Raw genomic sequence first — 15,000 nt, 5'->3', positions numbered from 1 at the left:
CAGTATGTTTTTCATGTTGGATACATATACAGTATGTTTGTCATGTTGAATACATACAGCATGTTTTTTATGTTGGCGCTGAGCTTGTGTCTCTTGGCAATGGAAAAAATATTTGTTGTGCCAATAAAGCTGAGTTGAATTGAAAGATTGAATGTGTACTCGTGGGATAGCAGTAGGGAGATCTTTTCTTCAGGGCAAGAGGCACATGAGGACATGGGGCGGAGATCTTTGTTCTTCGCTCTCTCACACACACAGTTTCTCTCCCTTCCTCCCCACCTCTCTGTCCATCTCCTCACCTACAGGCTAGCTCTGAATGGGGACAATATCAAACTGGACCTGTCTAACTCCTCACCTACAGGCTAGCTCTGAATGGGGACAAACTAGACCTGACCAGTAGGAGATCCAATTTGAAACCAAATCTATTATCACTACTCTGCCCAGAGCAGATAAAATGGAGGATGTGTGACCTAAATTTTTCTTATGTGAGAGAGTGAGAGTGTGAGACAGTGTGTGTATGTGTGTGTGTGTGTGTGTGTGTGAGAGAGAGAGAGAGGAGAGAGAGAGAGCACAGAGAGAGAGAGATAAAAAGGTAGTAAGCGTGTTACAAACAAACAGGAAATAAGAAGAGACCAGAATAAGTATGCAGGATTTAAAAGGGCTGAAGGGACAGAGGAGAACTCAGAACAACACTCTCGTCCATCTCAGAAACCTCTCTCACACTACCCAGCCAGCCAAGGCCCTGCGGAGGGGCTTTCACCTGGCTGACCCCAGCCTTCCCAGACACCCCCAGGCTCCCTCATGACCTCACCCCCGCCCACCACAGACAGGGGTGGATTCTGGGTTATGAGAATCAAAAAATGTTCTCTCTCTTCCTCCTTCCCTCCCTCTCTCAGAGGACAACTGGAGGGCCTGGAGGCAGGTTACATAAGGGAACATGGTAATGGATGAGGCCCTGCTGCCTGGCCGGTTTCCCCAGCCACTGGGGTCTACTCCCGCTGACTGTCCTGCTGGAGAACCACCAAGGCCTGGGATGCCCTCACTCCCTACCGCGCACCAGTATGTCCAACAGACTGTGTCCACCTGCACCACTGAGCGAGGGCTAGGCTGGCAGCCATGTTTGTTGGGATCAGAGTCAAATCTATTATTGGGCCTGATTCATCATGTCTGCATATATAGGTCTTTTTTATGCCAATGTGAACTAGATTGTTTCATTACTGATTTGTAGCATGTACTAATGACATCTGATTTGACTGTTCTAAAATCTTTGTCTTGAAGTGAATATGTCAGTCAGCTCCCTAATGTGAAAAATAAAAATATAAAAATGCAACATATCGGCCCAATAAAATGAGCATAACAATCTTCAGAATGTAGTTGTAGTGTAGTAATGTCAAAACGGATATCAGAGGTAAAGGGCAGCAGCAGAGCCTTGGCAGAGAGGCCAAGTTGTCAGCTATGCAGCCTCCCCGGCCACTGCACACTCCCCCACCCAACATCACCACCACCTCACACACACACACCATCAGCACCACCTCACCTGATACTGCACACACACACACACACACACACACACACACACACACACACACACACACACACTCACACACACACACACACACCATCAGCACCACCTCATCTACCACTGCACACACACCCTCCCACCATCAGCACCACCTTACCAGCCACTGCGCACACACACACACACACACACACACACACACACACACACACACACACACACACACACACACACACACACACACACACACCATCAGCACCATCTCACCTGATACTGCACACACACCCTCCCACTATCAGCACCACCTCACCAGCCACTGCGCACACACACACACACACACACACACACACACACACACACTCACCACCATCAACACCACCCCACCTGATACTGCACACACACACACACACACACACACCATCAGCACCACCTCACCTGATACTGCACACACACACACACACACACACACACACCATCAGCACCACCTCACCTGATACTGCACACACACACACACACACACACCATCAGCACCACCCCACCTGATACTGCACACACACACACACACCATCAGCACCACCTCACCTGCCACGGCACATGCCCCATCCCCACCACAGTGCCAACAGACTGCACTCGCAATCCAGCGTTGCTTATAGAAACCTGTGCATCAGGATTCTTCACATTCAAAGCCATGCTACCTACTGAAAAGGAAAATTAAACTAGAGAGCCTCTATTTCTTGGATACAATTATAGCATACCGTGGGCCAGCACTGTACAATAAAGACTGTCCTCTCTACAGTCAATGTGTCTTTCTTTGAATTTGACTCTTGTGAAATCATTGTAGGAGATAATGGAAGGCTTGGACATCGAAAGACATTATGGCTTTTCACTCATGGCCAAGGCTAATTGTACTTACACTTCCTAGAGCACACGTCTAAGGCAGTCCTTGAAAAGTAAAAAATGTCATAGACAAACTTTCTAAAATCCTTGACACTTACAAATATAAATTTAGTACTAAATGGCAAAATAAAAATCAGGTTGCTACAGATCAGTCAGTTTTGACAGTTGGATTTAAAGAACATAATTGTCAGACTGCATTAACAGACTTTAGACACAATACATAAATATAAAATAATTACAAAAAGCTTTCATTCTTCCGTGATATTTTGAATATATTGTCACACAAATGACAATTTGAATAAAATGCAACACCATATTTTTGCATATTGTTCATGAGTATTTATGCCATCTCATATATTAATGCATGCACACATTATTCTGGTTAAATATTTATTCGATCAATCCTGTTTGCATATGTTTGCAAACACTCCTGATGCATAAAATTAAAACCTTGATTGAGGAGATCACAGGGAGAGAGTGCAACCAATTTGATTGCATGCGCTACCAAAAATCTGCCTTTGTTCATCTCTGTCCAGCAGCTCCGTACAGGCCTACATACTCCGACAACTTCATTGAAATGCATTGGAAGCCGTGATTTTCGTCCGATTTTATGGGATTTTATAGAGATGTGAGTTGAAAAGGACGGCCAAGCGACATGTACTGTATGGGATGAACGCAACACCGGTACACAGAATAATAACTTTCAATCTTGATTATGCTCATCTGTAATTATGCTTAAAATTTTAGGCAAAGGGTTTCTCTTTGTACACAAACCATAAGGAAACAGGGCTCCACCACATCTGTGGATTAAGCCACACAATCAACTCAATGTAAATAAGATAGTCAAGGATGTTTATTGTTCTAATGTAAGCCAGCATTGAATATATTATGCTTGTCACTTGGAGGAGACTTGTAGATAGCTAACGTTGCCGCTAACGAGCTAACATAGCCTTTAACATAGCCTTGGATGTAACCAAAGCTATGGATTAAATCTTCATCAAGATCCCAAAGTAAACCTATTGGTGGATGTTACAGTGCATTGTTCTTTGTTCTCTGAATACCAGCAACTCTACTCCTGCTCTGCTCCATCCCTACTCTACCTCTGCTCTGCTCTGCTCCATCCCTACTCTACCCCTGCTCTGGCTCCATCCCTACTCTACCCCTGCTCTGCTCCATCCCTACTCTACCCCTGCTCTGCTCTCTCTGCTCCATCCCTACTCTACCCCTGCTCTGCTCTGCTCCATCCCTACTCTACCCCTGCTCTGCTCCATCCCTACTCTACTCCTGCTCTGCTCCATCCCTACTCTACCCCTGCTCTGCTCCATCCCTACCCCTGCTCTGCTCCATCCCTACTCTCCTTCTGCTCTGCTCCATCCCTACTCTACCCCTGCTCTGCTCCATCCCTACTCTACTCCTGCTCTGCTCCATCCCTACTCTACTCCCTGCTCTGCTCCATCCCTACTCTACCCCCCTGCTCTGCTCTGCTCCATCCCTACTCTACTCCTGCTCTGCTCCATCCCTACTCTACCCCTGCCTGCTCTGCTCCATCCCTACTCTACCCCTGCTCTGCTCTGCTCCATCCCTACTCTACCCTGCTCTGCTCCATCCCTGCACCCCTTGCTCCATCCCTACTCTACCCCTTGCTCCATCCCACCCACCCTGCCTCCATCCCTACTCTCACCCCTGCTCTGCTCCATCCCTACCTCTACTCCCTGCTTGGTCTGCTCCATCCCCTGCCCATCCCTACCTACCCCTGCTCTGCTCTACCCATCCCTCCACCCCCCTACTGCTCCATCCCTACTCTACCTCTGCTCCATCCCTACTCTACCCCTGCTCTGCTCTGCTCCATCCCTACTCTACCCCTGCTCTGCTCCATCCCTACTCTACCCCTCCCACCCTGCCCATCCCTACTCTACCCCTGCTCTGCTCCATCCCTACTCTACCCCTGCTCCATCCCTACTCTACCTCTGCTCCATCCCTACTCTACCCCTGCTCTGCTCTGCTCCATCCATACTCTACCCCTGCTCTGCTCTGCTCCATCCCTACTCTACCCCTGCTCTGTTCTGGCCCTGACCCGACCCTATTATTGCGGCACTGTGAACATGTTGGGTGCACCATAATGAGGTGCTGGTGCACCTAAATGAGAAAGTTAAGGGCACCTGTGCAGCCATGTAAAAAGTTAATCTGAAGCCCTGATTGAGGAAGAGGCTTCCAAGATAAAAAAAACTGCTTAATGATGTAACTACATGCAAATCATCCAAATGAAAGGTAATAAGTATAAATACTTTTTTGATCCCGTGAGGGAAATTTGGTCTCTGCATTTAACCCAATCGGTGAATTAGTGAAACACAAACAGCACACAGTGAACACACAGTGAGGTGAAGCACATACTAATCTCCGGGCCAGTGAGCTGCCTACTTAACGGCGCATTCGGGGAGCAGTGAGGGGTTAGGTGCTCAAGGGCACTTCAGCCGCAGCCAACTGGTCGGGGCTCGAACCGCCAACCCTCCGGTTACAAGTCCAGAGTGCTAACCAGAGGGCCACGGCTCAATCTCATTCTTTGGAGAAGTGTCTTCATCATTTAATCATCTAATACTATATCTAATAATCTTTGTAAGTAGAATTTCCTGCTCAGGCGTTAGACAGGGGGCCATGCTGAGCTGGCCTCACTAAAGCTGCGCTGGCCTCCTGCTGACTTTTCTGGTGTTAACTCTACTTCTCAGGTGCCAGCAACATTGCAGGTGTTTCTGTTTTCCGTTACCGTTAAGTCCAGCCCTGTCATGTCTAATTGAATGAATCATTTAGCTCTTAATGAACTAAATCAGGCTTGCCAGTGAGGGCCTCTAGCAGCGCTAAACTAGTACGATGGAGGAAAGCCCCCAGAAGCCTCCGCAGAGAAATCCTATCTGTCAGATAGGAACAAGACATAATAACTAACTAGAAGATGCTTCATCTCATTACAACATCCTTTGACCCATACATTCAGTCTTTTGACTGAATACTTGCGGATTGATTGTGGACGGATTATTTGGAATCTTGCTTCTCAGTAAATGGAGTAAATCTCACTTAATTTGGGTAATGCCAGTATAAATCCTGTTAATGAAATGCCTGTGTGATACATTAGGCAGTGATCTGAGTCGGAGTATTTTGCATATTTTACATTGAAGTGAAGTAAGCAAGTGTATTTTTTGTACTATTTTTTGAATAGAGGAAAAATGCAAATATTCTGTTTTTAAAGGGCCACTTATGAGTTTTTTTTATCTTCAAAAACATTTCCAAAACAATAGGTATATCAACTTTTAACAGGATGAGCTTCCAGAGCTTGAGTGGGCCAGCATTGCTTGCAATAGCACTTTACAAGGGCGTTTGGTCTTAACTTTGGTGGGGACACATTTCTCGCTTTATCGTTTACAACACCATTTAGACGCTGATATCACTGGAAAGATTTTGGGTGCTATGATGTGATATCTGTATGAAGAGTACTCTGCGCAAGTAAATCAACAGAGATGGAGTGTGAATTTGGCCGTTGGCCATTTAAAGGTTCTATCAGCGAAAGCAGTATATGTCACTTCTGTTGATCAAACAAAACAGAGAGCTAGTTCGCTACTCCCTCCCCCTCCCTCCCTCCCGTGCAATTAAAACTCTCCTAAACGCGCATCTCGTCGGTTATTGGTTGAAACACTTTATTTTGCTTTTGAGTGGGTTGCCAACCCTTGTTGGTAGCAATTTTTTTTTATGTACAGATCACCTAGGGTGCCTACAGAGACACGGTTTTTGACGGCCTGCTTATGGGGCAGACATCTAGTGGATTGTTAGGAAAAGTTAGATGAATGTGATCATTTATGTTTAGGCCTTTTTTGGGCCTGAAATCGCTGATACAACCTTTAAGGCAAGAGACGTGATTTGTCTAAGCAGCTACCAAAACTAAAATGAACAGTGGAAAACACTGGTCAAGTCCTACATGACATCTAGATAGCCTACATTTCCAATGTCCACACTCCACAAGGTAACATTTCAGTCCCATCTCGTCTTGTTAACAAAAACAAATAGGGCTCTATCTTCCACTCCAGCGCAATTGACTTTGCGCAAGTTGCTTTGTGGGCGGATCTTGGGCGCTGATGCCATTTTACCGGCGGGATAACGACTATTGTGCCTGACGCAAATCTAAAATGGGGTGGTCTGTAGTAGCTATATTACTCATGGGTGTGGTTTGGGCGTCACATGCAATAAACCAATCAGAGCGTCATCTCACATTCCCTTTAACAACAGGCACGCTTGTTCCATAGCGGACTGCTATTATGATGGCGGATTTGCCAGGCGCAGCCAGGAACGGTTCACAGTGCTATAGTCAGGATTAGTTTGCTATTGATTTTTCCTCTTGACAAAATGTAATACAGAAATGTCACTTTCCAATGTTTTGGGATCACTCTCACTGAATCACGAGGTTATGAATGCATGGTGATATTTTTCCAATGTAATCTAACATTACCTCACTATAGACAATGCAGATCTTCTGTCAGATAAGCTCTCCTCTCCCGTGCTGCTGCTGGGGCATTTGGGTTAAAGGGCATCGGCATGCAGTTCAACATCACGTCTCATTAAGTCCTCATATTTCCTAATTTATGTCATCAACACATCCATGCTTCGTGGAAATTTGTACGCTAGATTTATACCTATTTTTTACATCGGACACCACACTGATGTGGTGTAGCAATATTTGTCCTTGTAATTATGTATGGTTTGGAGAAATGGGAACTGCATCGTATAGATGAGAGGAGACAGACGCCCAAGCAAGCGCTCCTGCAGGTGTAAGTAAGTGTATGGCTGTACCTTACCATCAGGCAACTCAACAACGAGAAACAGTTTCCAAGTTGACATAACTTTCCAACTCTGCACAGTATCCCATTAACTGCATGATGGTAGGCTATTCACAATATTTTATGTAAAGTAGAATTTGTAAACACGTTATCATCAACTTAATGCACGCACAACTTTTGTTTGAGCAAGAGAGAGAATAACAATGAATGGACGCAGCAACTACAGAAATTGTAGCCTAGGCTACTTGCTGCTTTCTTTTACTATCTATGGTTGCTGGTTAACAGCACACAGGGCCGGTTTTAGCCCTTTGGTTGCCCTAGGCGAGATTGAGTTTTGCCAAATCCCCCGCAGTGTTGAAGAGATCAGTCGTCCCCCACACTTTTGATAAGGAAAAAAAGCCTTATACTGTAAGTACGCCAAATAAATAATAACCTATAGGTTTACGCTAGGCTATGTAAAACTCCCCATTAACAGCATCACGTCACTAACCACAGCTAAGTCTGCACAATCTCATATTCACTCTGTTGGATATCTGAAGCCAGTTTGTCTACTTAGATACTGTAAATCCTTAAATTATGGCCGGAGTCTTAAGACAAAGTACATGCCTTTAGGGGCAGGATTGCATTCGAGACAGCCCTTTATTTCTTATGCGAGTTTTATTTTGAGACATGCGTTTCTTGGAGCGGCATACTGATACAGTAGGCCTTCAAAAGCATGACATTTTCGGTTTAGTTTGATATTTAATTTACTTTTGGACTGTTTGATTATATAGTTAAATGTTGGGACTGAAGGGCACTGAAATCTAGGGAGGTATTTGATGATCACTATTACGTTCCATGTAGTTGAAAGAGTGTCGGGATTTCAAACAAACCATCCACTTTCATGCGTTCATTGAACGTCCGTGGTGCTGTAATGGAAACCTTATTGCATAGCCAAGTAGCCTATTGAGTTATTTTTAAATTATGCATGATTTACTTTTTATTAATTTCGTAGGCTGGAATGCCTCGAGTCGCGGCAACAATTGTGTTCAAATGTAGTATCGTGTGTCAGCTCTGGCAAGGCGGCAAGCGACTGAGCTTGAGAGCGACATGTTGGAGACCCAGCTGGAAAGTCAGTAGCCGAATGCGCAAGAGTTGTATACATAAGAAACACCCAGAGTTTGGGGGTGCCAAAACGCGTAATTCCCTCTATTGTTGCAAATATAGACTAGATATAGTTGCGACTTCCGAACAGTTTTTGTGAGTGTTACTTTGTTAATATTTGGGGAAACTGCGAGTAAGGGGCTGCGACCGTTCTACATGTAGGCTGCTGAAGTACCGCGAGGGCGCAGCAAATGAACTTCAGAAACAATAGGGCGCCTAGGATGATCATGTTTAATAAACATATTTTAATTCGCTTGTTTTTCTGATTCTATGATTAATGGGAAGTAGGCCTCAGGGCGATGCTAGAGAGCGCGCCCAACACATTTGTCGCCCTAGGCAATTGCCTAGCTCGCCTATAGCAATCGCTGGCCCTGACAGCACATACTGTAATAAGCTGATTTAAGCTAATTCACAAACTCAAGACTTCAAGGCCATCATGGATATAAAACATTTTTTGAAAACAACAAAAAGATGGAGGGAACATAGCAAAGCTTGGAGTTATTTCAGATGGGCTACAACAAGGTAGGCACAATTGGCTGGTGTTAAAGCGCACACAATGTTTAAAGCCATACACAACGGTAAATTGGAACAAAACTAAAGGTAACTTTAGCCTTTATAGGGCTCTATAAAGTTGTCCAAATTAATAGGTCGTAATTAGGCGTTGTTGTTGTAAAGATATGGCATGTAGATGTACTATATAGGCTACTAAATTTTTAGTTGACCAATGCAATCTAACAAAACCGGAAGCGGACAAATATTATCAAGGCTTTGAATGTTTCCATCTGTGCACAGGGTGTCTGTAGATCGGTGTGCATACTGCATAGCATTCATTCCTGCAGGCCTGTGGCCATGCATGCGCCCTTAAAATAGCATCTGAATTTGCGCCACTGACTTTAGACCAGGAGGTTCCTGGTCTGTGGCGGAATTGTTTTCTGAAACTGCAAAATATCAACAGGGACCATTTGCGCTGGAGTATACAAAGTCAATTGCAAGATAGAGCCCATAGCCTGTTTCATCACAGTTTCATTATCACAATCTATTTTAACAATGGTAGGGTTTTGTCATATTTTACTGACATGTCCCTGCTGATTACAGATTTTATAAATATAAAAAATATATATAAATATGCCATTAGAAAGGTCATCAGTTGCAACACATTTTGTCTATGATGTCAATTCAGAATTGAGTTCATAAGGTCATGGGATTGGAAATTGTCAGCAGTCACCTAGAGATGGAGACCATGAGATCTACCTTTTACAGAGGGAGGCTAGGTATATCTTAAATGTAAGGCTAATACATGTGCAATGGCATGAATGAAGATATGTCTCTGACTTGTTACATGTAAAACACACACACACACACACACACACACACACACACACACACACACACACACTGGTCTACAGCTGGCAACAGGTCTCTGATCACAAATCACAGTGGCATTAGATCAGTGGGAATACCATACACACACGCACACACACACTGTTTGATGTGGTTTGAAATCGATCTGGTCTACCATTGCAGCTGGTAAATTAGTCTGCAAAATAACTTTATTGTTATTGACTTTTTATTTGAATTTAGTAAGCTGAATTTTCAATTTCACAGATCTCGTCTTTTTTTTCTCCCAGTGAGCTTACAAGGGTATTGTTATCCATAAAGGAGAGCCAGTTAAAGCGCAAATTCTGTGTCAGGACAGTAATATGAGAAGTGCATGTGCTATGCTAGTGGTTTAGCTGCAAATATTAGCTGTGTTGAAGTGCTGATTTATTTTTCTCAGGGGTCACTTTTGTTCAAGGGTTCGCTCAAGGGTTACTTATGTAGCCTACACTATGTACATCGGTTCAGGACGTATGTGTCAAGAGTTCAGTCAGATAGCGGAATCTAAGATAACGAAATATGTAGCAGGGTAGGCTATTCGGAAAAACAGATATTTCCCCTCCTTCCTCTTTAAAAATAATTCCGTTCACACCGATGCTAAAAGCAGCTGAGGAATGGTGCCGCAAACCCCTCGAGCAAACAGGTGACCAATCAGAGATTTCATATAAACGAGGGATGTCACAATGCAAAAATGCTGTTTTCCCTTTATGAAAGTGAAACTGGAGTTTTCCCACATATCCAATTTGGCCAGAGTTTTCAGAAATAATCGTTTTCAGTGATACAACTTTCGTCTTTGTGTAAATCTAAGGCCAAACCGCATGGAAATAATATGCCTTTTTCCTATGTGTAAACAGGATCTTAGAAGCCATCTGTCTAGCTTGTAGCCAGAAACATCAACCTAAGCATGCTCAGATGACGCGATAGATGAGGCACCGTTGCTTACCTGTCCATCTTTACCAAGCCTAATTTGATTGGTCCAAACAGCTCTGGTTCGGGCACAGGTACCGTATAGCAATTGGAAAAGCTCTCTACTGGAACATGTTATTGCAGTACATGTGGTGTACACTACACTGGTTATCTAAGTATATAAGTATATATACTCTTTTGATCCCGTGAGGGAAATTTGGTCTCTGCATTTATCCCGATCTGTGAATTAGTGAAACACACTAAGGACACAGTGAACACACAGTGAGGTGAAGCACACACTAATCTCAGCGCAGTGAGCTGCCTGCAACAACAGCGGCGCTTGGGGAGCAGTGAGGGGTTAGGTGCCTTGCTCAAGGACACTTCAGCCGTGTTTACTGGTCGGGGTTCGAACCGGCAAGTCTGAAGCGCTAACCAGGTGGCCACGGCTGCCCATCTGGCTCCTATAGTCAGCACAGGTCCGATCTGGGCCCATGGGCCCATATGATTACGGCCATCTCTGATCCGTAATGGGCTGCAGTCAGCACTGGTAGGGCTAGGGATCCTAAAGTAGCCACTTCAGAAGGCCACTCCTTCAGTGACATTCCGTTTATTATAATGGGATCTCCTCCCCTCTGTGTCAGAGCTGAGAGAGCTGCTAGTGCTAGCTGCTGCTGAGAGAGCTGAGAGTGTTCGGAGGTAAAGAAAGCCCAGCCCAGCAGCCCTTTGCCTTTGACTCTGACCATCACCATGTTCAAAAGCGTCTTCAAGTGTGTCATATTGAGCTTGCAGCTGCCTAAATGTGCAGCTGTTACTTCCTTTGCAGTTCCTTAAACACTTTGAGCGTTTGAAACAGCACTTTTAGCAAGCACATTTCAACCTAGCATTGCCTAGCAGGCATGTAGGCCTACACTTAAATGTCTCGGGAAACAAAATTCAGTTTACTGCTAATGGCTTCAGAGTTACAATATCTAATGTAGCTGAATAAAGTTGATTAGAGATTGGTTAGCTCTTTGAACAGTTCTAAAGTCACTATAGCTGGAGACATCATTAGCATTTCAAAGATCATTACCCACAAGTGTTCCTATAAGCCTGCATCCTTGACATCCAACATGAAATTGAATAACTTGATCCAGGAGTGCAGAATTCAGGTGTTAATTTAATGCAGATTACGCCTAAATATCACGGTTTCCTATGTGTTATTAAAAGTGCTTGTAGAACTCAATAATGTAACCATTTTGGATTTCACTAAAAGGTTTAACATTTTAGTGTCAGATAAGTTCAAGCATAGTTGTGATGGAAATGTGATGCCAGCACTAATATCAAGCTTTATGGTCAGTAACGATTAGCCCATAATTACCTGTTTGGAAGTTTGGCCCAATTGGGTCTGGCAGCAATTAAATTAACTCTGTTCCATTTTATTCAAACACCTTTGGAATATGATCTTGTTGTCTGCCACTGATTTTTAAAATCATTTGGATGGATTTGTTTGATCATCTGTAGTTAATACTCTGATAACTGGGCAAACTCAGCAAACTGTCATTTATTTTTAGCAGAGTTTAAGATCTATGATAATGAATTAACCTGCCTGTTGATTTTAACCCTGATGACTGCTGGCATTTTTATTTGTATCACACAGATTCGGTGTGTAGGTGTGCTAAGTTTCAGAACTTTTTTACCATGTTGCTTTATATGCTGTTATAGACTTCAGTGACAGAAGAGGAAAGAAAATGCATAAGAATATAAAAGTAAGATTGATATATGAAAAGAAAGAAACACAATGGGTTCCTAGGCTACTTGACTGTTTGGCCCACAATAAGAAAATGTACTGCCACAATTAGGTGCGTAAGCAGCAGTACTGCTTGTCCCTTACCATCATTTCTGCTTGGTCTCCAAACAGAGAAGGTAGAAATACAATGATTATCTACTTAGGTCTTTAATATGCCCCCAGTTATTGGTGGCAATTTTGACCAAGTTATTACAATATTGGAAACGTATTACATTGTTGGAGTCTGGAAAACAAAAAAGGGTAACACTTTATTTTAATGTGTCGCTGTTACAGTGTACTTACCTAATTAGGTACAGTGGTACAACCTGTGTAACAACATGTACTATCAGGTACTATCATTGTACTTGCATAATGTATTTGTGGGTACCTACATATAGTTGTTACATTGTAATACTGAGTGCTTTTACAAAAACTTTGCCAATTTGCCTAAATTTTTCATCAGAGGCAAAGAGCTGACCTGAGACCTGCTGGATGGGGTAAATCGGGTCATGATCGATTTGATATACAAAGCATGCTTAGCTCCAGTCAAGGCCTCATTGTCTTCAGTGTACATGTAACAGCTGTGCTGCTACAACCTTGTTACTCTTTGATACAGTGGAATAAACTGGAACAGGTCTTGTCTTGGAACAGGTCTACTAATTCACATGTACTGTGTGGTGTAACAGCAGACACGTTTCAACACATCAATTACAGGATGCATAACATCATTGACAGGATGTATATATGTAGATGTAAGTACTTAACTGGTACACTTTATTTTAATGGGTTTATTCCACTGTACCAAAAGAGTAATAAATGTGTACCAACACAGTTGATACATGTACTACAGTATGTACGGTAATGGCAGCCATGTTCCAAGACACTAATGACACAACATACATGTAATATGTAATTGTAAGTACTTAACTGGTACACTTTAATTTTAATGGGTTTATGCCACTGTATCAAAGAGCAATAAGTGTGTACCAACACAGTTGATATATGTACTATGTAGTGAATTAGTAGACCTGTTCCAAGACATCGAAGACATAACGTACATGTAAGTAATTAACTGGTACACTTAATAGGTTTATTCCACTGTATCAAAGAGTAACAAGGTTGTAGCAGCACAGCTGTTACATGTACACTGAAGACAATGAGGCCTTGACTGGAGCTAAGAATGCTTTGTATATCAAATCTATCATGACCAGATTTACCCCATCCAGCAGGTCTCAGGTCAGCTCTTTGCCTCTGATGAAAATTTAGGCAAATTGGCAAAGTTTTGTAAAAGCACTCAGTATTACAATGTAACAACTATATGTAGGTACCCACAAATACATAATGCAATGATAGTACCTGATAGTACATGTTGTTACACAGGTTGTACCACTGTACCTAATTAGATAGGTACACTGTAACAGCGACACATTAAAATAAAGTGTTACCCAAAAAAGATTAAACCCAATAATGTAATAACCTCCCATTACTGTAATAAAGATTATAACTATTAGCATTATCATTATTATTATAATTGCATTATTGGGAGGTTAATACATCAGGTCTTATTACATTTTTGATGGGGTTAAGAGGAGATTATTACATTATTGGGAGTTATTACATTATTAGGTTCTACAGGGCTAAATGACTAAATGCACCATCCAAATGTTGTTCTTTCACTTTCCCAACTCAAAAGAAAGTCTGTTTTATGGCTTCTTAGCAGAAACACACTATAATAATCACATTTTGATTAGCCATATACGCAGTACATCATTTTGCTATATAACTGGCCATAAATTGCCTCTCAAAGGCATGGATTATTTTCCAATGTCTTCTGACTATGGCAACTATTATTTTTTTTCATGTGACGTATTCTAGACTGCAATAATGTGATAATTTTCCAATGTTATAATAACTTGGTCAAAGTTGCCACCAATAACTGGGGGCCAATTAAAGACCTAAGTAGATAAGACTACAGCAACTATTCATTTAAGACTGGGGGTGTAAGGTGACTGGCTTATATGGTTCATGCACACAGATGTCTCACAAGTGGTTTCAATCAAGTGTGGACACCTGCTGCCACTAGCCTCTAACACAGTGCAGACCATGCTACATCTAGCTAACTATGCTTTTCACTCTGCTTTATAGCAGCACAGGCAAATGGTAACCAATGACAATAGTATGCTAAAAGATGAATTCATATTAGATTTCTATACAAATATTCAGTATAATGGTATGACCCAAAAATGCAGGATCTCTAATGTTTATGTATAATATTGTGCTTAACAGGAAATTGATGTGCAGATGAAAATTATGGCGGCCCTGCATCCAAGTCATCGGTGCCTTCGCAGAGTGAGAGTGTAGGGAAAGGTGAGAGGGGCAACTAATGGAAGATCCCCTCACCCACACACACACATCCCCACACACACACACACATCCCCAAGCACACACACCATGTATGCCGCCTCTTCAAATTGCATGAAAACAGCACCCAGGCCAGCTGGGTCAAACATGGTCTGTCTGACTGCATGGTGTTTGCGATGTTTTAGTGGTTGAGGATCTGTGAGTGTGGGAGTATTTTT

General features: G+C 42.8%; 1 protein-coding gene across 2 annotated transcripts in view; it reads right to left on the bottom strand.

Annotated features, from left to right (window-relative positions):
• The window catches only part of LOC125304293 (zeta-sarcoglycan), a 235,675-nt gene that overhangs the window by 48,903 nt on the left and 171,772 nt on the right, over positions 1-15,000 (bottom strand). The window lies entirely within an intron of this gene.

Source organism: Alosa alosa, chromosome 1, assembly GCF_017589495.1.
Source record: "Alosa alosa isolate M-15738 ecotype Scorff River chromosome 1, AALO_Geno_1.1, whole genome shotgun sequence".
NCBI lineage: Eukaryota > Metazoa > Chordata > Actinopteri > Clupeiformes > Clupeidae > Alosa > Alosa alosa.
Note: the sequence above shows the minus strand (reverse complement) of the source record. Positions and strands in the feature narration are given on the sequence as shown.